The 22,432-nt window shown below is 31.6% G+C and overlaps 1 long non-coding RNA gene across 1 annotated transcript; it reads right to left on the minus strand.

The window, feature by feature from the left end:
• Positions 1 to 691: 691 nt before the first annotated feature.
• LOC127716227 (uncharacterized) lies at positions 692 to 6,340 on the minus strand. Its single transcript, XR_007988819.1, has 3 exons — positions 6,233 to 6,340; positions 1,357 to 1,477; positions 692 to 758 (listed from the first exon to the last, which is right to left on the minus strand). It is a non-coding gene; the product is annotated as an uncharacterized LOC127716227 (long non-coding RNA).
• Positions 6,341 to 22,432: the final 16,092 nt, after the last annotated feature.

A 22,432-nucleotide genomic window follows, 5' to 3' on the forward strand; every position in this document is an offset into this window, starting at 1 on the left:
GACGGATTGTCTTGCTTTTTTCAGGTTTTATGGACTTCAACCTTTTTTGATATACCAAACAGTTGCTGTTAATAAAATTAATTAAAAGAATAAAAAGAATGTACACGTGTTTAAGTCACAATAGAATATAGTGTAATTGTATTTGAATGGTTAGTATTAATATTATTGCATGTTATATTCATTTGTGTTTACGCTTGGTAATTAAAACACTGTATTTTTTAATAACGCTTATATGTGACTTAAACCTTTGGCAAACGTTGTGATTGTTACTTTTTAATTGTCAAGTTCCCATTTCCCAATAGCAGCATAACATTTGATCCGTCTTATTGCGTTTATATATTTCTACACTCGTGTATGTTCACAATATACGGACTTCATTAACACGGATGTACGCGTTACACAAGAAACTCCTTTAACAGAGTAATGAGAAAACATAATGACAGTAACATTTTATCAACTTGTCGATTATTTCTATTAATTGACTAAACAGTGTGTTTGTGACTCGGCTCATTAAGGATCTTTGTTTGTGGTCTTATACATGTATACATCTTTATTTGCCTGTGCCAGTCTGTCGTCCGATCTCTAATTTAACTGATTTATATTACGTTTCTTAATTTAACATTTAAACTGGTTGTGAATATGATTGATGGGTGATGGATCCACATCAAAAGACGTTGATCATGTTGGCCTACCCAGTTTCGTCTATTTAGAGTTCAGGCGCCTCTTCTAGTTTAAGTGTTCGTTACTTATATTTGTCTCTGTTAAATTAAAAGTGAGAAAATTGTAAACAACTGTTTCCTTTAAACAGAAAACTTTTTATATGTTGTGTTTCTAGTTTATAAGATTGCTTTAACTTATATTTTCAAAACAAATTTACTATTAACTTGATGAGTAATTTAATTCATTATACAGTCTGAATGAAAAACCATGTTAAAATCTACACATAATGTTCTTAAACCAGACGTAGAACTCACATTAGAGTTATTGTAGTGCCAGGTATTAAGCAAGTGAAATATTTAAAAGTCAACTTGTTAATTTATAACAAATATCTTGCTTTTATTATTTCATAAAATCTGTTAAACTTATGTAATTTTGACGAAAACAATATGTCAGAACGATCACAAGATGACATGTCTAATAGAATCAACCAAAATGAGAGAGATCAAAAACAGAATGTTAATAGCGATAATGGTTTCACTAATACCATAGGTTTTTGAATAAGAACACAGCTTTGTTTAAACAATCGTCCTAATGTTACTTTGTGGCTTCATGTGAAACAGAAAATTGACAACCAGCTCTAAACTACCAGATTAAAATTGAAAACAGTATATGCAATTAACAACAATTGCTACCTACATTCAAGTCTGTTTCAGATGGCAGTGGAAAATACTTTGATTTGGTAGTACTATCTGCTGCAGGTAACATTTTTATAATCCAATATAGATCTCGTGTCTCCATTTCCGTTGCTCTTTCGACACTATAAATGATAAGGGAATAACGTAAAAGCAAGCAAAGAATCATTTTGAATTTTGCTGATATGAGTTTAAGATGTTTTTAAAGATTTGTTTTAACTCCTCATCTTTGCTTTTGATTTCATCATCAGAATTATTTTTGTAATCTTCACGAGTCTAGTTTACATTTAGTTTAACGTGTGCGCTTGGTGTGTAACATAAATGATGTCTTTAAAGAGTTTATCATGTACTAGGTCGATGGGACTGTTGATAGAAGTTAAGTCTCAGTGGATAGCATTGGCCCATTAGTCAGTACTCCCTTGCTGATGTTTGATGAATGGACACCAAACATTTCAATTTATCTCATATTCATCAAAAGTTAAAACTATTAAAATAATTTTAGGTTTCTATTCTTCCAGGAAAAGCTAGAATGTGCATTCTTTAAATGTAGATTCACCTTGCTTTTGTTAGAAATATTATAAAAAAAAAATTACCGTGCAATTTTTTTCTTCAAAATTCAAGCTTTGGAAAACAGCCAGGTATTGCAAAAATTATTCATGAACACGAAACTGTTTTGAGAATAGAAAGAAACTTTTCGATATAATTTCGAAATAAATTGCGAAAAGATAGATTCTGTGATATGGTTTTAGAAAATAAAACGAAAAAAAAAAAAAAAATGTCATAGAACTTGTGTTCTTGCTACAATTAAAATAGGAAATTTCATTATCAATATAAGAATAAGAGGATGTGCTATACTTGCCAATGAGACACCTCTCCACTACAAACCAAGTGAAATAGAAGATAACAATAATAGGTCACCGTACGGCCTTCAACAATGAACAAAACCCACACCGCATAGGCAGCTATAATAGGCCCCGAAATGACGAATGTAAAACTATTCAATCGAGAAAACTAACGGCCTGATTTATTTTAAAAAATGAACGAATTACAAATATAATATACAACAACTAACGACAACCACAAAGCACATACAGAATGTTGCGATGTTAAGCATGGTGGCGGGCGCCCAACCCTTCCCCAACATGGGACAGTGGTATAACGATTTTTTACAACTCTTTCTATATGAGTAATATATACTTGTATAGAATAGATTGAAAGTGTAATCGAACAAAAATAATTATTTGGCATTTGAAAAAGAAACAGTCTAAATAATGCAATAAATAACTTTTTTCTCTTTTTTAAATACAAAATCTAACATATGAAGTGTCATTTTGTCTTAAAATTAGAAGATTAAACATAGATCTAGATTCATTTTGTACATCTTTTTTTCAATCCAAGATCGTTGTATACAGAAAATCTACCTCAAACAGCCTATAATATACAACATCATTCATGCTATTAATGATTGTATATACACATATGTCTTGATTTAATGAAAATCTAGAAGCCTAAAGATTAAAATGCATTTATTGATGAAAATCGCGCATTGACCTCTTTTATTAGTAACTATATACCAAAGGTCGAGGTGAGCGATTATCGCATTGTTTATGTGACAGAGTTTGTTTTACATAATAAAAAAAGAGGATGTGGTATGATTGCCAATTACACAACTTTTCACAAGAAAGCAAATGATACACAAATTAACAACTATACGGCCTTCAACAATAAGCAAAGCAAAAACCGCATAGTCAGCTATAAATTGTCCCGTAATGACAAATGTAAAACAATTTAAACGAGAAAACTAACTGCATCATTTACGTACGAAAAAATGAACGAAAAACAAATGTGTTACACAGCAACAAACGAAAACCACTGAATTACAGGCTCCTGACTTGTGACAGACACACAGAGAATGTGGCGGGGTTAAACATGTTAGCGAGCGCTCAACCCTCCCCTAATCTGGGACAGTGGTGTAACAGATCAACATAAGAACAAACTATCAAAATCAGATGAAAAAGGCTTAACTCATCAGATGGATACAGACACGTGTAGAAATACATCTTACAAAAAACACAGAGTGAACGTGGCCGGGTATTTGTACATCCCAACAACAAAAAGACACTAAGTACAGATTTGAGAGTACTCGCAGATTCTGACAGCAAACTACAACTAATAAAAATAAATCATGCATCTAAGCCTAAACTATCAATCAGTACACATCCAACATCCAATGAATTTAGTGTAAAGACGTCATACAGAGGAAACAAATAAACAACATCTCCGTAAAAATAAAGGTTTTAAGTAATTTGTTGTAACGAAATCCCTGACTTGATAATTTACCCGTTATACATAGATTACGTTCAATAAAATCCAAAACGTCACAACAGACACGATCATAGCGAACGAGTTGTGATATATAAACACCGTAAGATTTTGCCAAAGAACAACATCATCCAAAAAACGGAAAATTAAAAATAATGATGTTAGTTATATATGTAATAGTCTAACCTGTGCATATAATTAATTAACTGATACACCCCTTACGGTATTCACGGGAACTGTAGCATAGACTGCATCACAAATAATAAATAAACAAAAGTGTATTCCTTTAATCATCTACTCACCAGTCAAGTACACGTCACAAATAACATAAGGTTGCAAGTACTGCATAATCATCCCGGTTGCAAATAATTTGCAATCGTAACTACTCGGCCATTCTCGTTACGCCTTTAATAGACGTAGAGATAATGGCCGAGTACTTACGATTGAACTATTTTAGCATTGACATGCCATTACGGACGTGGTGTATTCAATTTTGTTGTTGTATCATTCAAAATCATTTTAGATAAAGGAAAATGCCCTCCTTATGCAAAGCTCTAAAAGTTGATATCTCTGCTGATTGACTGTTAGATCCTTGGGGTTTCATTACTTTAGTAACTATTACGTCGGCATTGGCATAAAAATACGCATAGTATTTTACTTTAATTTGTTTTATAAACTTCAAATCATTTTAAAGTAATTAAAATTAAATGTGTGTTGTTTCTAGCATAAAACGGAGCCTATCAACATTCAATCACTAGCCAGTCAACACTGAGGTTGTGAGTTCGAACCCCAACTCCAATCTTAATTTACTAGGATCGTTAGTTTTTACTATCGAAGGTCGGTGGTTTTCTCCGGGCACTCCGGCTTCCTTCACCAATAAAAACTGGCCGCCATGAAATAGCCCTAAAGCGGTGCTTAAAAGTGGCGTTAAAACACCAAAATTCAATTCATTCAACATTCAAAAGATCACTAGTAAATTTGCAAATGTATAGAACACGATATAAGGAAATATACAAAGATAATTTACCATCAATGAAAAACAAACAATGTTTGTCAAAGTCAATATGCCAAATTATCTGCCAGAATTGAAAATCAACAATTAAGGCGAAAACAAGAGAAAATAGTGAGTTTAAAATGAGAACATTAAAAATAAATTTCAGCTCAGAAAGATAAGGATTGATTAGACTTACAATGGCTATTTTCATTAATGAGATATTGTGAAAAAAAAACCGAAATAAATGCTTTTGAATTTACATATTGATTCTATGAATTTAAATGGATTGCATTGTTTTAGAATGAAAATTTAACCATACAAGAACAAATCAACGGATTAGAAATTTGTTTTCGACTTGGTAAGATAAAAAAAACCTTCAACAATAGAAATATTATGATTCTGTTTGGCAGGAGTTTGTTTTTATTCTAATACTTAAATGCCAGTGAAAATAAAATGAAAACAAAAAATGTTCTTAATGTTAGAAAATGGAAAAAGATAAAAATCTATACGGTTCTCCAAAAGAGTATTTCTGAAATCAAGCTACGTGAGGCTAAATCTCTTGTTTAAGTGCAAGCAGCTGAGACAATGCTTCAACAATGACATGAAAATAATTAATTGTTTTAAAAGTAACTTTAAATGTTCCTATATTTTTTTGTTCATTTACATGCTGAACCAGGATGATTTGAGCAAAATGTTGAAGAATGGGATGATTGTGATATTATTGGTTTAATCATAGCTCTTTCAATTTTATAAGATCATTTGTTTTCGGGCGCAGATGGTTATCGGGTCTTTTTATATAAACATTTTAAAAGCATTTAAAACTACCAGTTGACTTACAACTTACTACATTTTTACATACTCAATGTGTCGTTTACAATGGATGCAATTTTTTTTTTTCACCATATAAGTACGTTTACCATATTTATTGAAAACAATCCCAAGTAAAGATGATTGAAATATGTCAGTAATCGCCGTTTATAGTTATTCCAATAATCATTTTCAGCATGTTGTAGACCATAAAAAGCAGATATATTCCCGTTCTTCATGGAGCAAAGGTGTTCAATCCGGTTTTTAATATCTTAATTCATGTACTTTCATAAGATGCGCACAAGCTACATCAATGGAAAATATGTAATCCGGAATTTACAAATCAAGACGAAAGTAGTCCCTTCAATTACGCTGATTAATAATTAAACCACAACTACATCAACATGCTTTTGTGAGGTCCACGAATCCGGACTAAATAACCAGATAGTTTATGTTAAAGATTTGCAGGTATGTCACACATGGAATTCGTTTACTTACTGTTTTCATTTAAGTTAAATTGGAACAAAAAGACTATAAGATTGTATTTTTTTCTGTTAAAATGTGTAAAGTAAGCCACAAGTGTTTTTATCTGAGGTAAGATAAAAAGAAAAAGCAACATACGTGTTAGGGATCAATTGGTTGGGGGAAAATGACAGATTTGTTTAGTTGATTTTTGTATTACGATATAATACTAGTGCACCGAAAAGTAGTTAGTTAGGTAGGTATAATGCTAGGAAACTGTGAACTTTTTACTTACCTGGAAACGTAAAGATAGACATACCTCCTCGTTTTTAACAAAAACAAAATTTGTTGTCTAACGGGAATATATCTGCTTTTTATAGTCACTCTACCACGGATGCGTGCTTTTTAAATTTTACAGATTTTTGCAAAAGTGCGATTGGCTCATCGAATCGAATCGTGTGTTTTCCAACATCATATGTAATATAAGAAAATTAGATGAATTTAGAACACAATAACAATTAAACTTGAGCCATATCCGGTATAATATAAACAATGATGATATCATATCTTAGCATGAATACAAAACACATTATAAGTTTTAATAGAAAATTTAAAACGAATTATGCAGTTCTGTTAAATACCTCTTCATGTCAAAATACATACTAATTTGAAGAACTTCAATACTATGTTATAAATATACAGTCCTTATGTGTTGAAATGTGATTAAACATTGCAGCATTTGAAACAATAAGGGTCTAATAAGGATGTACACGTGAAATTGTTTTATCATTAGGAAAAACGAATATGTTTAGCATTCTATATAGTTGAAGCGTTGTACTCGTATATATTCTATGAAAACGAGAAAGAAATCAAGTGGCAATGCAGAAGCAAAAAAGTACATCACTGAAACTTAAGGCACGAACAATACAAACAATTTATTAATACAACTCAGTAACGGGTGGTATCAGGTTTTCAAGGATAGTGGGTGGTCATGCTCCAAATGTGGCACCTTTGTTTAGGCTCATGCATATATAGTATGTACAAGTTCTATTCGGTGATGTGATAATTGAGGAAATGATAACGGCATTGTGGTTGAGAAGATCAATGGTCATGTGTGCCATCCGTGTCCCTGGTTATCCATAACTTAATGATCAACTAGCTCTTGATGTTGTCAATGAATTATCAAAAATCTTACTTCAACTTTAACACTTGAAAACCATTGTTCAACAACGTCCGATCAACCATCTAGAATGGAACCCGTGAGAAAACACACAAATTCTGTAATATCTTATGAACTGATAAACCATATGCAGACGCTAATTTTGACTCATGTAGTCGTGATTTTGTATTCTTAACCGACATTCATCGTCAATTTTTAGAAATCAGCTTAATTATGAGGAAGGATTAACGGTATCCTTTATTTCAATGTCGACTGGATTGATGCAGTCAGTATGTTAACAAAAAAATAAAGTATTTAGTTGGAGGACATCATGTATATGGCGATATGTGAAATTAAAGAATAACGCTAGCTATTTTCTTTGTCCTTGGATGCTCCAGTATGATGTCCGTATAAAGGAACAATTCGGAAGAAGAGGAGCACATTGGGTTCCAAAAAGGAATACCCATTGTTTGTCGAAAAATAACAAATATTGTTAAAATAAAAAAAAAAAAAAAACATCTAGCATTTTGACGAGTTTCAATATTTACTAAAAAATGCATGATTTTTTCTTAATCTTCAAACAAGATATTTATATCGACCTAGTTCCTTTTTAAGAAACTGATTTAGAATGTGTTGTTCAATAAGTTTAAAATATGTGAACTCTAGTCTTAAGAAAATTCGTATCCTGGAAAAATAAAAACAAAGTAATGAAGTAACCAATTAAACTCTTGGAGATTTCTATTAAAAGCCCATAATCGAGTCTTTCAAAAGGCAAACACATCCGAACTGCAAACGCAAACGCAAACGTTCTTACAAAAGACAGTATGTACATATATATCCTATATCTGTAACATTTCGCATATTTTTGTATTGTTGTTTTTTTTTCGGAATTTTCAAATTTCCAAAAAATGTCTTTAAAAAGCATTGTATCTCAAGTTTTTTTCTCTGTTACAATATAACCTGATTTTTTTTCTTTTGAACGCAGTCTGCCAATGTTGCTGAGTAAAGCCTACTTTAAAAGCCCAAAGTAAGATATGAGTTTAAAATTGCCCTCTTTAGCTTTGGAAACATCAGTATCATCAAGCACATTTTTTTTTAAATGAACCGTCATCGACCCCATCCCATTTTTATAAAATAGTGTAATAATACGTCGACCTTAACCTGAGAGGAGCCATTTAACCAAAATGAACATACAAGAATATCCATACTCATTTAAGATTAACTTTTTGTGAGAGAATTTCTTTATAATTACTGACTTGATCATTTGTTAAAAGTAATTAAGAAATATGTTTTCAGTACGGAAGTACTAGCAACTGAGTGGATTTGATTTGTCAAATACAAACGAGTTATTCTGATGTCATTCATATGATCGAAATTCTTATCCTATTCAAAACATATTGAATATCATTTACTACAGTGGTGTGATGATTTAACTTCACTGCCCGCATTGTATTAATAAGATTTATCTTTGATTCCAACGTTATGACACAATTTAACTTACAATTCATAGAAGCGCATTTCATTTTACGTTTTAATTTAGCCAACAATGCAATAGGTAACCTTGAAACTTATAATTGTATTGTCAATTTTATTTTTAAATCACTGCAAAACCGACATGTATTTATTTTTAGTGGCAGGTAATAATTGAAATCAAGACGACAATTTTTTTCCGTTCTCTCATATTTTGTTTTTTGCTCAATTTTTTGTTTAAATTCTTGATTTTTTTTCGTCGTTTGATTATTTGGCATGGTGCTGGGTTTTTTTATGATTATTTTGATGAAAAATTTGTTTGTTTTTACGGTGATTAAGATTATAACACAATGTTGACTGCTGTACCCCTACTTTTGACATTTTAACTGTTATGTTTTGTTCACACATTGTTGTCAATATAATGGAATTTTATGCAACTGTCATACAACATGTACACAATTCCCGTGCCAAGTCAGAAATATTACATTTGTTATTCATTCGTTTGATATGTTTGGTTTTTAGATTTTGCCAATTGATTAGGGAGTTTCCGAATTTTCCTCGGAGTTCGGCATTGTTTTACTTTTTCTTTTTCAAAAACTTTATCATAACGTCCTTAATTGATATGTTATGTCAGCATCATGTTACATACTTCAACCTGGGATGGTAAGAAAAATAATGGGGTTTAATCCAATGGCAGTGGCATAATCCAATTGACAAAAACCATCAAATATACGAGCGGAAGGTCAGAGGACTCATCAATGGTGAAACGAAACTTTTCAGAGGCCAAATTAAACTTCAAGAACATTTAAGAATACAAATAAATTCACAATTTGTTCGGCAATCTATTACTGGGGGTATAAAACAAAATTTATATTTTTGAAAAGATAAATTATCTTATAAACAATAAATATATTCAAAACATATAACATAGAAATAAGAATAACTGGTAGTTATCAATGAGAGAAATATTCTCTAGAGATGATATGAAGTGAATGTAAACATTTATAGACAACCGTACGGCTTTCAACATTGCGAAAACCCCAATACCGTACACATGATACAGTGTACTATAACAGGTTTCAACATGAAAAAAATGATAACACTGTAAACAATAAAACAATGGCCTAATGTATAACAAAACAAATTTGCGAAAGACAGATATGATAGACATGAACCAACGACAATTACTGAAGTTCAGGCTCCTGCCATGGGACAGACACATATAGAATGCTCACTTTTAAATTAAGGTCAAAATATAAGACTTATCAGATTTGTACGGTCACCTGTTGTTGAAATATCAGTTAACAATTGAATGGAAAATTTAGTTTTATAACATGTCGAAAGGATGTTGTCAATGAGAAAGCTTTCAAATTTTGTTTTTTATTATTTTTTTACCGAATCGTGATTCCTACACTTACTAAGAAAGAAATTAAGCAAATAGATCACATCCATAGTTTAACCTTTATACTTTATGTCAACAAAATTGTTTTATTAATTGAGATAAATGATTATCACAAACAAAATTCAAAAAGGAATACCGTAATATAATATGTATTGCAAATGCAATGCAAATAGCACGTAGATGTAGGAGAATAAAATATCTATTAAAAGATATATTATAAACATTTATTTATAAACAGTTATGTAATCCGTATCAAATATTTGTATGTAGGCTTTTATAACCATAACATGAATCTACCTGTATTGTAGAAAGTTTTTCAACGGCCATGCACCTAGTTTTTTACCTTTCGTTTATGTGTATGATCCAGAAGAAAGCTGCCGTTCTGTGTTTATTTTGTAGATGTATCATTATATACTATATAATTCCACTGGCAACACGACGGGTGCCACATGTGGAGCAGAATCTGCTTACCCTACCTGAGCACCTGAAATCACCCCAGTTTTTGGTATGGTTCGTGTTGCTTAGTCTTTTGTTTTCTATGTTGTGTCATCTGTACTATTATTTGTCCGTTTGTCTTTTAATTTTTGGCCATGGCGTTGTCAGTTTGTTTTCGATCTATGAGTTTGACTGTCCCTCTGGTATCTTTTGTCCCTCTTTTTTTCCCACCAATTTTACTTTGAGTCCATATTGAATTATAGAAAAATTAATTTGAAACGACCTCGAAACCACCTATAATTCTGTAATGAGGAGTACTTAAAATTGCATCCATGATTAAATTCACATCCGTAAAATAGAATAATTAAAATTTTGTCTTTTTTCTTAAATATTTAGAACAATTTTACAATAGTCCATGCTTTCTATTATTCTTTAAAGATATGGATGCTTGTCGCATATTTTAATTGCTCTTTTTTCAAAGTTAAGATTCTTTGTGCACATTGCATGGTGACGTTTCCGTAGCGTTTACCTTTTCACTGAATACTTCATTTCTTGATAAATACTGAGTCCGTTTTGTGTATATCTGAATATATTTAGCTATGTTAAAAAACGAGCATACTGCCAAATCATTAAAATACAAATTGTTTAGTATCTCAAAATCTCCGCTGGTATCTAAGCTAGGTAAAAGTAAAATCACAAAAATACTGAACTCCGAGAAAAATTCAAAACGGAAAGCCCTATTTAAATGGCAAAATCAAATGATAAAACACACCAAACGAATGGACAACAACTGTCATATTCCTGACTTGGTACAGTCATTTCAAATGTAGAAAATGGTAGATTGAACCTGTTTTTTTAACGCCTAACCTCTCACTTGTACGACAGTCGCATCAATTTTTATTATATTGACAATGATGCGTGAACAAAATGTCACAAATAGGTGAACAAAATCAACACGGACCCCACCAAAAACTAGGGGTGATTTCATCTGCTCCGGAAGATAAGAGCAATTTGGGTACTCGGTACTCTTACGTTATTTTTAATATATATATGTAAGATGAATTGCCGATAAAACTCTATTCACATAGACCAAGTAGTAAGGAAAGCCAACAACAGCAGGGCTTTTCTGCAGAGAAATATATACCAATGCCCACGAAAGACCAAGGAACTTCGTTACAAGACCCTTGTGAGACCACAGATGGATCATGCTAGCATCATTTGGGATCCACACACAGCAAACAACATTCATAACCTGGAAATGGTACAACGTAGGGCAGCATGATTCGTTACTGGTGACTACAATCGAACCACCAGCGTAACAAACCTATTACACCAGCTGCAATGGCCAACCCTACAAGAACACAGAGCTACGAACAAAGGCATAATGATGTACCGCATAGTTAATCACCTGGTTGCAATACCAACATCTTGCCTAATTCCAACAGCAGCAACATTAAGAGGACACCGCCAAAGATTTCTTGTTCCATTTGCAAGAACGCAGCTATACCAGCACTTGTTCTTCCCAGACACCATCAGATTATAGAACAGCCTGTCACCAACTACTGTAGCCTGCAACTCAATTGACACATTCAAGTGTGAGTTGCAGAAGACAAAGTTGTATTTAGAACTGTGCGCGATTTTAATTGTACATACTATTTTTCACTGCACTGTAAATATTGGTTTGTCTGCACCACGCATCAGTTCGAAAATACACCAGATGGTGGTATGAACTGTATATGGAAGAAGAAAAAAAAAAGATCTTTCTAGTAATACGAACTGCAAGTATATCATGCTAAGAGTAAATATATATATGGTAATACTTAGATATCAGAAGATGTAGTATGAGTACCAAGTCTCCATCCAAGTCACAATTTGTAAAAGTAAACCATTATAGGTCAAAGAACGGTCTGCAACACGGAGCTTTGGCTCACTAAACATCAGATTCCTGGCTTAGGACAGTTGCAAACAAATGCAGCTGGTTTAAACGTTTTAATAGGTGCCAACCTTCATCATTATCTGAAAAAATAGTGTAACATCACAACATAGAAAGACAGACTATAAAATATCAATTGAAATGGCTTGACTCAATGAAAAGACATATTAACACAAGTGAACATACACTGAACGAATAAATTTTACCTATGATACAATGTAAATACAAAATCAATAAAATAAGGGGTGAAACAAAAGGTAACAGTAGTATACCGCTGTGAGATACTAAACATTTAAAAAAAAACAAACGATAACCTTGTACAAAAAAGCCGCAAAACACAAAAATATATACAGGTAAATGTCTTGAGTGTTGATGTAATATCAGTAAGATCCATACAATTACACTTTTTTTAATTACACAGTTAGTTTGTCAAAAATATGATTGCATTTGTTTCTTCTTTTAGATTGAAATTGTGTACTGTCATTTGACTTTAGTACTTTTTTCAACATCAGGAGAGGTTGATAGATATATTATCTGCTAAATATCAGGGAAAAGAACCTAAAATAATGTTCGCATTGTTTAAAAATGCTCATATTTTTTTTTCTAAATATCAATGCAATTTGGAAAAGATATCAAATTTTTGTTAAATTTGATACAAAATGCATATTTTTTTCTTTTCATAGTGTATTTCCTATTAATCATTTCAAATTACTCATTTTTGTTCACAAAATGTGATTTATCTACGGATAAAGCTACTACAACTTGTTTGTGTTAAATAATAGTTATCAAAGGTACGAGGATTATAATTTAATACGCCAGACGCGCGTTTCGTCTACATAAGACTCATCAGTGACGCTCAGATCAAAATAGTTATAAAGCGAAACAAGTAAAAAGTTGAAGAGCATTGAGGACCCAAAATGCCAAAAATGCGGGCCAAATACGGCTAAGGTAATCTATTCCTGTGATTAGAAAATCCTTAGTTTTTCGAAAAATTTAAAGTTTTGTAACAGGAAATTTATAGAAATGACCATATAATTGTTATTCATGTCAACACCGAAGTGCCGACTACTGGGCTGGTGATACCCTCTGGGACGAAACGTCCACCAGCAGTGGCATCGACCCAGTGGTGCAAATAGTTATCAAAGATACCAGGATTATAATTCAATACGCCAGACGCGCGTTTCGTCTACATAAGACTCATCAGTAACGCTCAGATCAAAACAGTTATAAAGCCAAAAAGTACAATTATATCTTCATTTTGATGGAACTCAAAGACACTCATTGCTTTTTAGGACTTCTTGAACATCAGGTTGGGCAATTTTACGTAAAGAATTGTGAATATCCGTGAAATAAACCCATTATAGATACCAGGATTAAAATTGTGTACGCCCGACACGCGTTTCGTCTACAAAATAACTCATCATGAGAGTGTAGTGTTTTTATCTTTAATTTGATTGAAATTAAACACCATCGCAGGAATACTGAATACTGAATAAAGGAGAAAATATACAAACATGTTCATCTAAACGTTTGTGTTTTAAATGTGAGTTTAAGTATGAGTGCAATTAGCTTTCCTTACACATATGTGATTAATATTTTTGGACACATCAACATCGATATGCTAAGTAATATGTTTGCGTGAAGGAAAACCTGCATTTGTCAATAATACTACTCTTAGTATCTCAATTTCGCCATAATAGTTAGTGCTTGATTCATTTTAAGATAATATAGATGTTATAGATCTGCATGGTTAATTTTCTCAAATGCTTTCTGTTAAGTCAATGTAAAAAAGGAGTGATACATATATTTGCAATCTCACAAATGTCTTAATTAACCTATTGCTGTATTTCTTTGTATTGTACTTTTCATATTTAAGAATATGTCATATTTCATTGAGACTTGTCAAATTTATTAATAACATATCAATATGTCGGCTAAATAATTTTTAAGCATATATTATATTGTACCGTAGTTAATAAGAAGTCCAAACATATGTTTATTGTTTGCCTTCACATTTTGATAAGGGTGTATAGTTTCGTCACTTTGTATTTCTTTAATATCATAAACGTATGATTCAGTTTTGTTCTTTTTTTCGTTTTTTTTTTTTCAGTTGTTATCATTAAATTAAATAACCAAACAATGTTTTCTTTGACGTTTAAAAGTTCAATTACAGGTGCACTATTTAAAGTTTTTTATTTTTATTCGATTTGGTATTCTGTTATGACAAAGACCTTACAGTAACAATTAATGTAGATTATATATAGACAACATTGTATCATCGCTATTTAGATACGACACATTATTGTTTTTTCATTGATGCTAAGTGAACTTTTTAAGAAATACTAAAAATAACCACGAATCTATTCCATTCTCTGGTATATGATAACCATACAGGGTCGACGCGGAGGGGGTATCTCATTGTAGAAGATGTAGTAGTTTATGATCAAACTGATATATTTAGACATGTTTTTCATCACATGTTACCGAGGCATTTCATGTAAGTCAAGATACAACATTTTGAAAATAACATTCTACATGCCAAACTGACCTGATTGATATGATTATGTTTTATATGTCAAATTTGAAACATAGTTTCGCAAGTATTGAGTATTAATACATCATTGGTGTTCAAGGGTTTGGTTGAAGAACCTTTGATTTTAATAAGTAAAACAAAACAAAGTAAAAACGCTTCGGATGCACCATATTGTAGAGTGCGCTTTACGTTGGTCAGCGTTTAAATGGAGTTTAATGAATTGAGAAAAAAAAGCTAAAATCAAACAGCTTTTAAAATAATATCAATAGAAAAATTGATTTGATTACATATTTTATATAGATAATATGGAGCGAAATGCATATTCAAGATACTACAAATAAAATAAAGATATTCCGAAAAAAACAAAAAAAAGGGAAGTAAAATCAGTAAACAACAATGATTTAGACGTTCTATAAATTATAGACAATACAATAACCAGGTTATTGCCTACGAATTACATGTACTTAATAAAGACAGGGGGCCACATGAAAGCATTTATTCGTCAACAAAAAATTCCATCGGCCTTTAACAGAAAAAAAAACGGACCAGAAAACTGGTCCTTAATGGACTTTTACATGTTAATGACCAGTTTGGCGTGAATTATCTGTTTAGAGAAATGTCCCTTCAATAAAACATTTTCCTGTTTTCAATGTTATATGGAAGTTGTTGGATTGTTTACCATATGTTTTCGTTAATTATAAAATTATAGAAAACTTTATTTTGTAGTCATTTACTGAAAAATTGCACTTAAATAAATGGCAGTGACTTATAGTTATAACTATGACTGGTCTTTACTATTCCCAAGGATTTGTATAATAATGCATATACGAATACTTGCTCTTCTTATAGAAATCGTACAATAACTTGAGTTTGCTTTCAACAACTTGAATTTATGAACATTTTTATAAACATGGTTCCTCAATGAAATAAACATAATAGTCATTGAAGAAATGGACATTATCGTTTATCGTGATACACGGATTGCCCGTAATACAGTTGTATTGATTGCAACACCGATAATGACCACGCCTGCGGCTCAGTCATTATCGCTGTCTTAGTAAATACCACTGTCCTGTGGGCAGTCCATATGTTGATATTGTCATAATTATAAATCTACTGTTAACAAAACTTTGAATTATCAAAATAGTAAGGTTTTTCTACCTCAGGAATAGATTACCTTAGCTGTATTTGGCAATTTCTTTGGAATTTGTGGTCTTCAATGCCCTTCAACTTCGTATTTTATTTGGCCTTTTTAACTTTTTTCGATTACAGCGTCAATGATGAGTCTTTTGAAGACGAGACTTGCGTCTGCCGTAAATACAAAATTTCAATCCTGGTATCTATGATGAGTTTATATATAACTATAATGACCAGTTTTTTCAATAACTATTATATAAGTAAATCATGTCAATGACTTAACATCTGTTTTATTAAAAAGTGTTAACAAATAAATCAGCAGCTATGATATGACTATGTCAAAAAAAAGGGGGGGGGGTTCACATATAAATTTAGGTACAGAATTTCGGCTGGAGTTTATAAAATCCACAAGGAAGATCACAACCCTTTTATTAGTATTTCCCAAATATCGTGATATCTCATTTATGCGTTACATATTATTAGATAAAAAAATCAGAACAAAATGTTTACAAACATCTTAATTGAGACTGACTTATTAATTCCACGGTGGGTAAGGTTGTCCTGCGAGAGAAGGTTCTGTGCTGGTGATTCGGTCCTGACTGGTGCTAGTGATCCTTAAAAATATGTAAACAAAGACGAAAATGACGAATGTTGACGTTTTCTTGCATAAAAAATGGAAGGAAACAGTTGGGATGTTTAAATTTTGTTTCTTATGGGTTCATAAGCAAACAATTACAAATGTGACCCTCTAAACTGTTTCAGTAAGCGTAACACATAAGTGCTCATTTTTAGAAAATCTATCAACTGCAGTAATAAAATCGTTCTTGATCATCTGCATCAAATTATTTTTTATCAACAGTTTTAGAATTTCAAAACTATTCTAAGCTGATTAACTTTCACCGTGACCTCCCTCTTCCTTATTCCCATTTTCATTCTCAATTTTATTAGAAAAAAAATCCTTTATTCTATATTTATTCTCCATTTTTATGCAAAACCTTTTACATTTTGATTTTTCGGGTCATTGTTGAAGGTCGTACGGTGACGTTTAGTTGTTAACACCTAGTTCATTTGGTTTCTGATGGAAATTTGTCCATTGGCAAACATACCAGATAATCTTTTTTATATAGGTATTGGATATTTTACACCGTATTTTGATGGTCATGCAAAAGGATCGTTATCCCGCAAATCGTATGAATAATTTCTTATCTCAAAGGGGGGCAAGAGGGGTTCAATTAACAGGTCAATATTTTTTTTTTTTGGCTCAAATCAGATTACAGTAAATTTAAAAAATTGATAACCGATAACAGCATTTTAAATCATCTTAAATGAGAAAACAGTGAATTCAAAAATCAGTAAACAGGGGTATTATTATTTTTTTCATAATAACAGTTCACAACAATGTCAATTTTAAGAATAACAGCTAATTAGTCAATAACAGTTAACAGCACATAAATCTTCAAAATAACAGTTAACAAAAGTTTAAAAATGCCAAAACACCTCAACAGCAAGATCTAGCATCCCCTCTCAAAAATTAAATAATAAAAAAAAACAGACTCAACTTGGCTCATATGATATACCCACCAAATATATGCTAGGTATATTTTCTATCAATTATACAAATTTTCTGCATCAATGATCTTGAATATTTGCCACTTTTAACTAAAATATAAAGGCACAGAACCAGGACATAAGTGCACAGAACCAGGACCGTTTTTCTAATCACCAGCACATCGTCAGGACAATTTCGTTTGGCGAATTTGCACGACTTTTTCCAAAAAAAATCGTTGTAATATTCCTCGCATGGTACTTAGGAAGTATCAGAGAAAAATTAAGCAACAGAACGGTTGTTAAATGGCCGTTCTGGTACAATGTAAACAAACCCATCAGCACAGAATCAGGACCCACCAGCACCAGTCAGGACCGAATCACCAGCACAGCACATTCTCTCGCAGGACAACCTTACCCACCGTGTATTCCTACCATTGATATGTTACCTACGAGAATTTACACTCCATTAATGTATTTGACATTTAAAAAAGTAACCAATACCAGCAGCACGTCTGTGTATAGCGTTTTTAGACCCCACTTTTGTGTAATTTTTCATGTTTTCATGTTAACAACTCTTGATGTTCCTTTTTTTTGCTGTAGAATAATATGCTGTTCAGATTTCTTTTGTTTCTTTTTAACCTTAACTTCAACATATAATGGAGATATTCATGGTGACTGTACATGACTATACTAAATGTAGAAATAAGAAAGACTTGTCGTGTTTCAATACTTAGCATTACTCAAATGACGTTTTTATATTACCTTTTAATCATATAATTTTGACTCTGTTTTTCGTCTCATAAATTTTGAATATTTTTGATATATTGTTTTGAAACAAAAACATTTTTGATAGAATATTTCTTATATATATGTATTACATTGCCTAACAATTCTTATTCTACAGTACGGGAGCAAAGTGAATAAATTTATCTGTGTTTCAACATTTTTTTTTTTATTTCAATGCATTATTTCAATTTGAAATTTCAAAAATACGACAATAAAATTCCTAACAGCAAAAGTTGTATGTCAACAGTAAATTCGGGAAAACGAAAAAAAAAAGAAGCAAAATTCCCATCAGAACCCTCCTTTTCGTGGAATGAGTAAGTGTTTCGAAACTTTCTTAAAGGATGGGAATTCACAGTTACTAATTTTACACATATTGGACTTTTATTTTCGTAATTTTAAATATATACATAGATATTGTATATCATGTATGTATCTATACATATTATATTATTATACCTTATCATAACTCATTTAGATTTTTGAGATATAGGAACTCGCCACCATCAATGCTTGCAAGCCATATAAGTGTGAGTAAACCTTATTCAATATAGTACTTAATAATGTATGTAATTTTCCTCATTAAAATAAAAAGGTAAGACATGGATTTTGTTTTATTTGGACAAAATATACATTAATATTTACATTTAGTCACTTTAAAGTCACATAAACATATTCAACCTTTAAATGAGAATCTGATCAAAATTATGCTATTTTTTTTGGCAGTTTTTGACCTAGGGCAAGAGGTTTGAAGGCCTATTACAAACATGTAAAAGAATTATGACATTATTCAAAAATTTAAAAACTGCTAATCTGACAAACGAATGTCTTTCAATTGTTTAATCAGAGTGATTTATATTATGTTTTAACTACTGAGTTCCAGGGACAAAACGAACAATCTTATCATACTTTCTACATTCACTCAGTGTGATAAACAAGATCATGATCCTGAAAGTTCGAATACCAACATTTATTTGGAATAAGACTTAACAAGCCAGCAAGATAGCAATTAGGAGACATAAGCGGCAAGAGAGGGCTTTTCCCTGCTGAATATGTAAAGGTATGTTAAATTGGTTTTGTCGTCGATCGAATTAAACTCAGAAGTTATAAAAATACAGCTAACCAAGCACATTTTCAGTATTATGACCTCATGATTTGTAACGATCAAGAACCGATAATGAAAATGTATTTACTACGCTATATTAGATGATTTAGGACTCAATATGGTATTCGTCAAATTCAAAACGCAGTATACATGTCGTAATCAAGGACTCAAGGACGTTATGCTTAATATTAATAAAATGATAGAATAATAAAAATGCCGAACTTCAATGAAAATTCAAAACGAAAAGTTCCTTATAAAATGAAAAAAATCTCACGATCAAACACATTGAACGAATGGAAACAACTATCATATTCCTGACCTAGTACAGGCAAGTATGTCTTAAATGGTGGTTTAAACCTGGTTCTATAGCTTACTAAATCTATCACTTCTATGACAGTCACATAAAATTCCATTTTATCCACAATAATGTCTAAACAAAACAAACATACAAAACAAATGAATATGTCAAGAATAGGGGTCAAGCAATAAACATTTAGTTATAAGCCTAAACATAAATACAACAATCATTATCCATTTCAATTCTCAATTTTATGTAACTGTTCAAACAATGTTGATACAAAACATACTAGCATCCTTAGTTTGATTGGCTAACAACAATCGCGCTTAATACAAAATGTCTTAACACTTTTACATCCAAATTCATTTACAAAAAGAAACATTTTTTCTGAATCAAATAAAATTTTAGGGAAGAGGTATTTCATATAAATCAGGGAAGATGGTATTGTAAAATTGAGAATGAGAATTAGGAATATGTCAAAGAGACAACAACCCGACCAAAGAGCAGACAACAGCCGAACGCCACCAATGGGTCTTCAACGCAGCGAGAAAATCCCGCACCCGGAGATGGTCCTCAGCTGGCCCCTAAATAAAATTTTGTATTAGTTCAGTAAAAATAGACCTCACACTAAACTACAAAACATAGAAATGAACTAAAATTAAGAAACATACAATTAAGACTAACAAAGGCTAGAGACTCTTGAATTGGGACAGGCGCAGAAAAGCGGTGGGTTTAATCATGTTTTGTGAGATATCAACCCTCCCCTCATACGTCTAGCCAATTTAGAATAAAGAAACACATAGCAATACGCACAGTAAAGCTCAGTTTAAAGAAGTCCGAGTCCAATGTCAGAAATACGTTTATCTATTTAGGGCTCCGTATTTAAGACATATGTGTTTTAAACATTACAATTATCGTCAGCATTTTTATGTGTTCAATGTTTCATCATTTAATGTTTTAGAAAATTGAATTCAGAAAAAAAGAAGTAAAAGGTATGTTTTTCTTAATCACATTTAACGTGTATTTAATAATTAATCCAGGAATGGAATAAAGTATTGGTTTATCGAACAAATTGTCAAATTGTTAAATGTAAATGTAAAATTGGGGCACATTTGATATGTAAAAAAAATGTTTGAGCAAGAATAGATTAAAATATATTATGTCAACTGATACAGATTTGGGTATAAAATATATACCATATTTCTATATCATGAACAAATACCATGATATATTCCCATTAACTGTAATTTGAACAAACTGAATTCCTAAAAAAAACTTACTTAAAGGTGCTATTTCATCGTCAGCAGTTTCTATAGTTTAAATACATATTGTTACAATAATCTTTGTATGAGCCAATATCTGTTATGCGACATCCATGACATCGGAGAAGCCTTGGAAATGACTTGCGTTTAAACATTAAATCATATATATGTTTCATTTTTTATTTTGTTTAATAAAAAGTAAAATCACAAAAATATTGAATTCCGAGAAAAATTCAAAAGGGGTAGTCCCTAATCAAATGGATTAAATGAAAAATGAAAATATTTTTTGTATTAAATGAAAAATCAAAAGCGCAAACAACACCATACGAATGGAAAACAACTGTCATATTCCAGCCCTGATACAGGCATTTTCTTATGTAGAAAATGGTGGATTGAACCTGGTTTTATAGTTACTGTTTCATATTGATGCGTAAATAAAACATACAGACATAATAAGTAAAAATGTCAAAAATATGGTTACAACAGTCAACATTGTGTTAATATCTTAATCACTACACAAACAAACATGTAACAAAGAAGCACAAGAAGAAAAAATAAAAGAAAAAAGAAATAAAAAACATTTGTACATGCCGATTATAAATCTTTCTGATTTTAAAAAGTTTATAATCAATGTATTTAAGCATAATACCAAACAGACGAACATATCACACAAATAAAGGGCTATGACATTTGAAAAAAAAAATTCAAAACAAAACAGGTATTAAAGAAAATCAATAGCGAAACGGATGTATGAAACTATTAATCATGTCTTTTTCTTAACACCATTAATCTGTTAATGTGTTCATTTGTCTCTCGCCATCGATAAAAGAAGCAGAATGCGAGCCATAGGGATACTACTCCGTATATGGCATTTCTTACTGCTTAATTGATTTTTAACCAAAGATAGAAACGTAGATGTACCATACCTGGTATACAAATGCCTTATGATCTGAAGTTTCAGTCTGTCAAATGTCAACTTACCAAGGTGGAACTGGCATGTCAGTAGCTGCTAGTAGTCCTTTGTTAATTTATGTATCATTATCATTTTGTTTAGTTTCTTTTGTTACCTCTTCTGACATCGGACTCGGACTTCTTTTGAACTGAGTTTTATTGTGCGTATTGTTGTGTGTTTTTTTTTTTCTACATTGGCTAGAGGTATAGGGAGAGGGTTGAGATCTCAAAAAACATGTTTAATCCCGTCGCATGTTTGCGCCTGACCCAAATCAGGAGCCTCTTGCCGCCTTTGTTAGACTTTTATGATTTTTAATTTTAATTTCTTGTGTATATTTCGGAGTTTGGTATGACGTCCATTATCACTGAACTATAAGAAAAAAGATTTGGTATGATTGCCAATGAGACAACTCTCCACAAGAGACCAAATGACAAACAACTATAGGTCAACGTACGGCCTTCAACAATGAGCAAAGCCC

The sequence above is a fragment of the Mytilus californianus genome, unplaced genomic scaffold, assembly GCF_021869535.1.
Source record: "Mytilus californianus isolate M0D057914Y unplaced genomic scaffold, xbMytCali1.0.p SCAF_9, whole genome shotgun sequence".
Taxonomy (NCBI): Eukaryota; Metazoa; Mollusca; class Bivalvia; order Mytilida; family Mytilidae; genus Mytilus; species Mytilus californianus.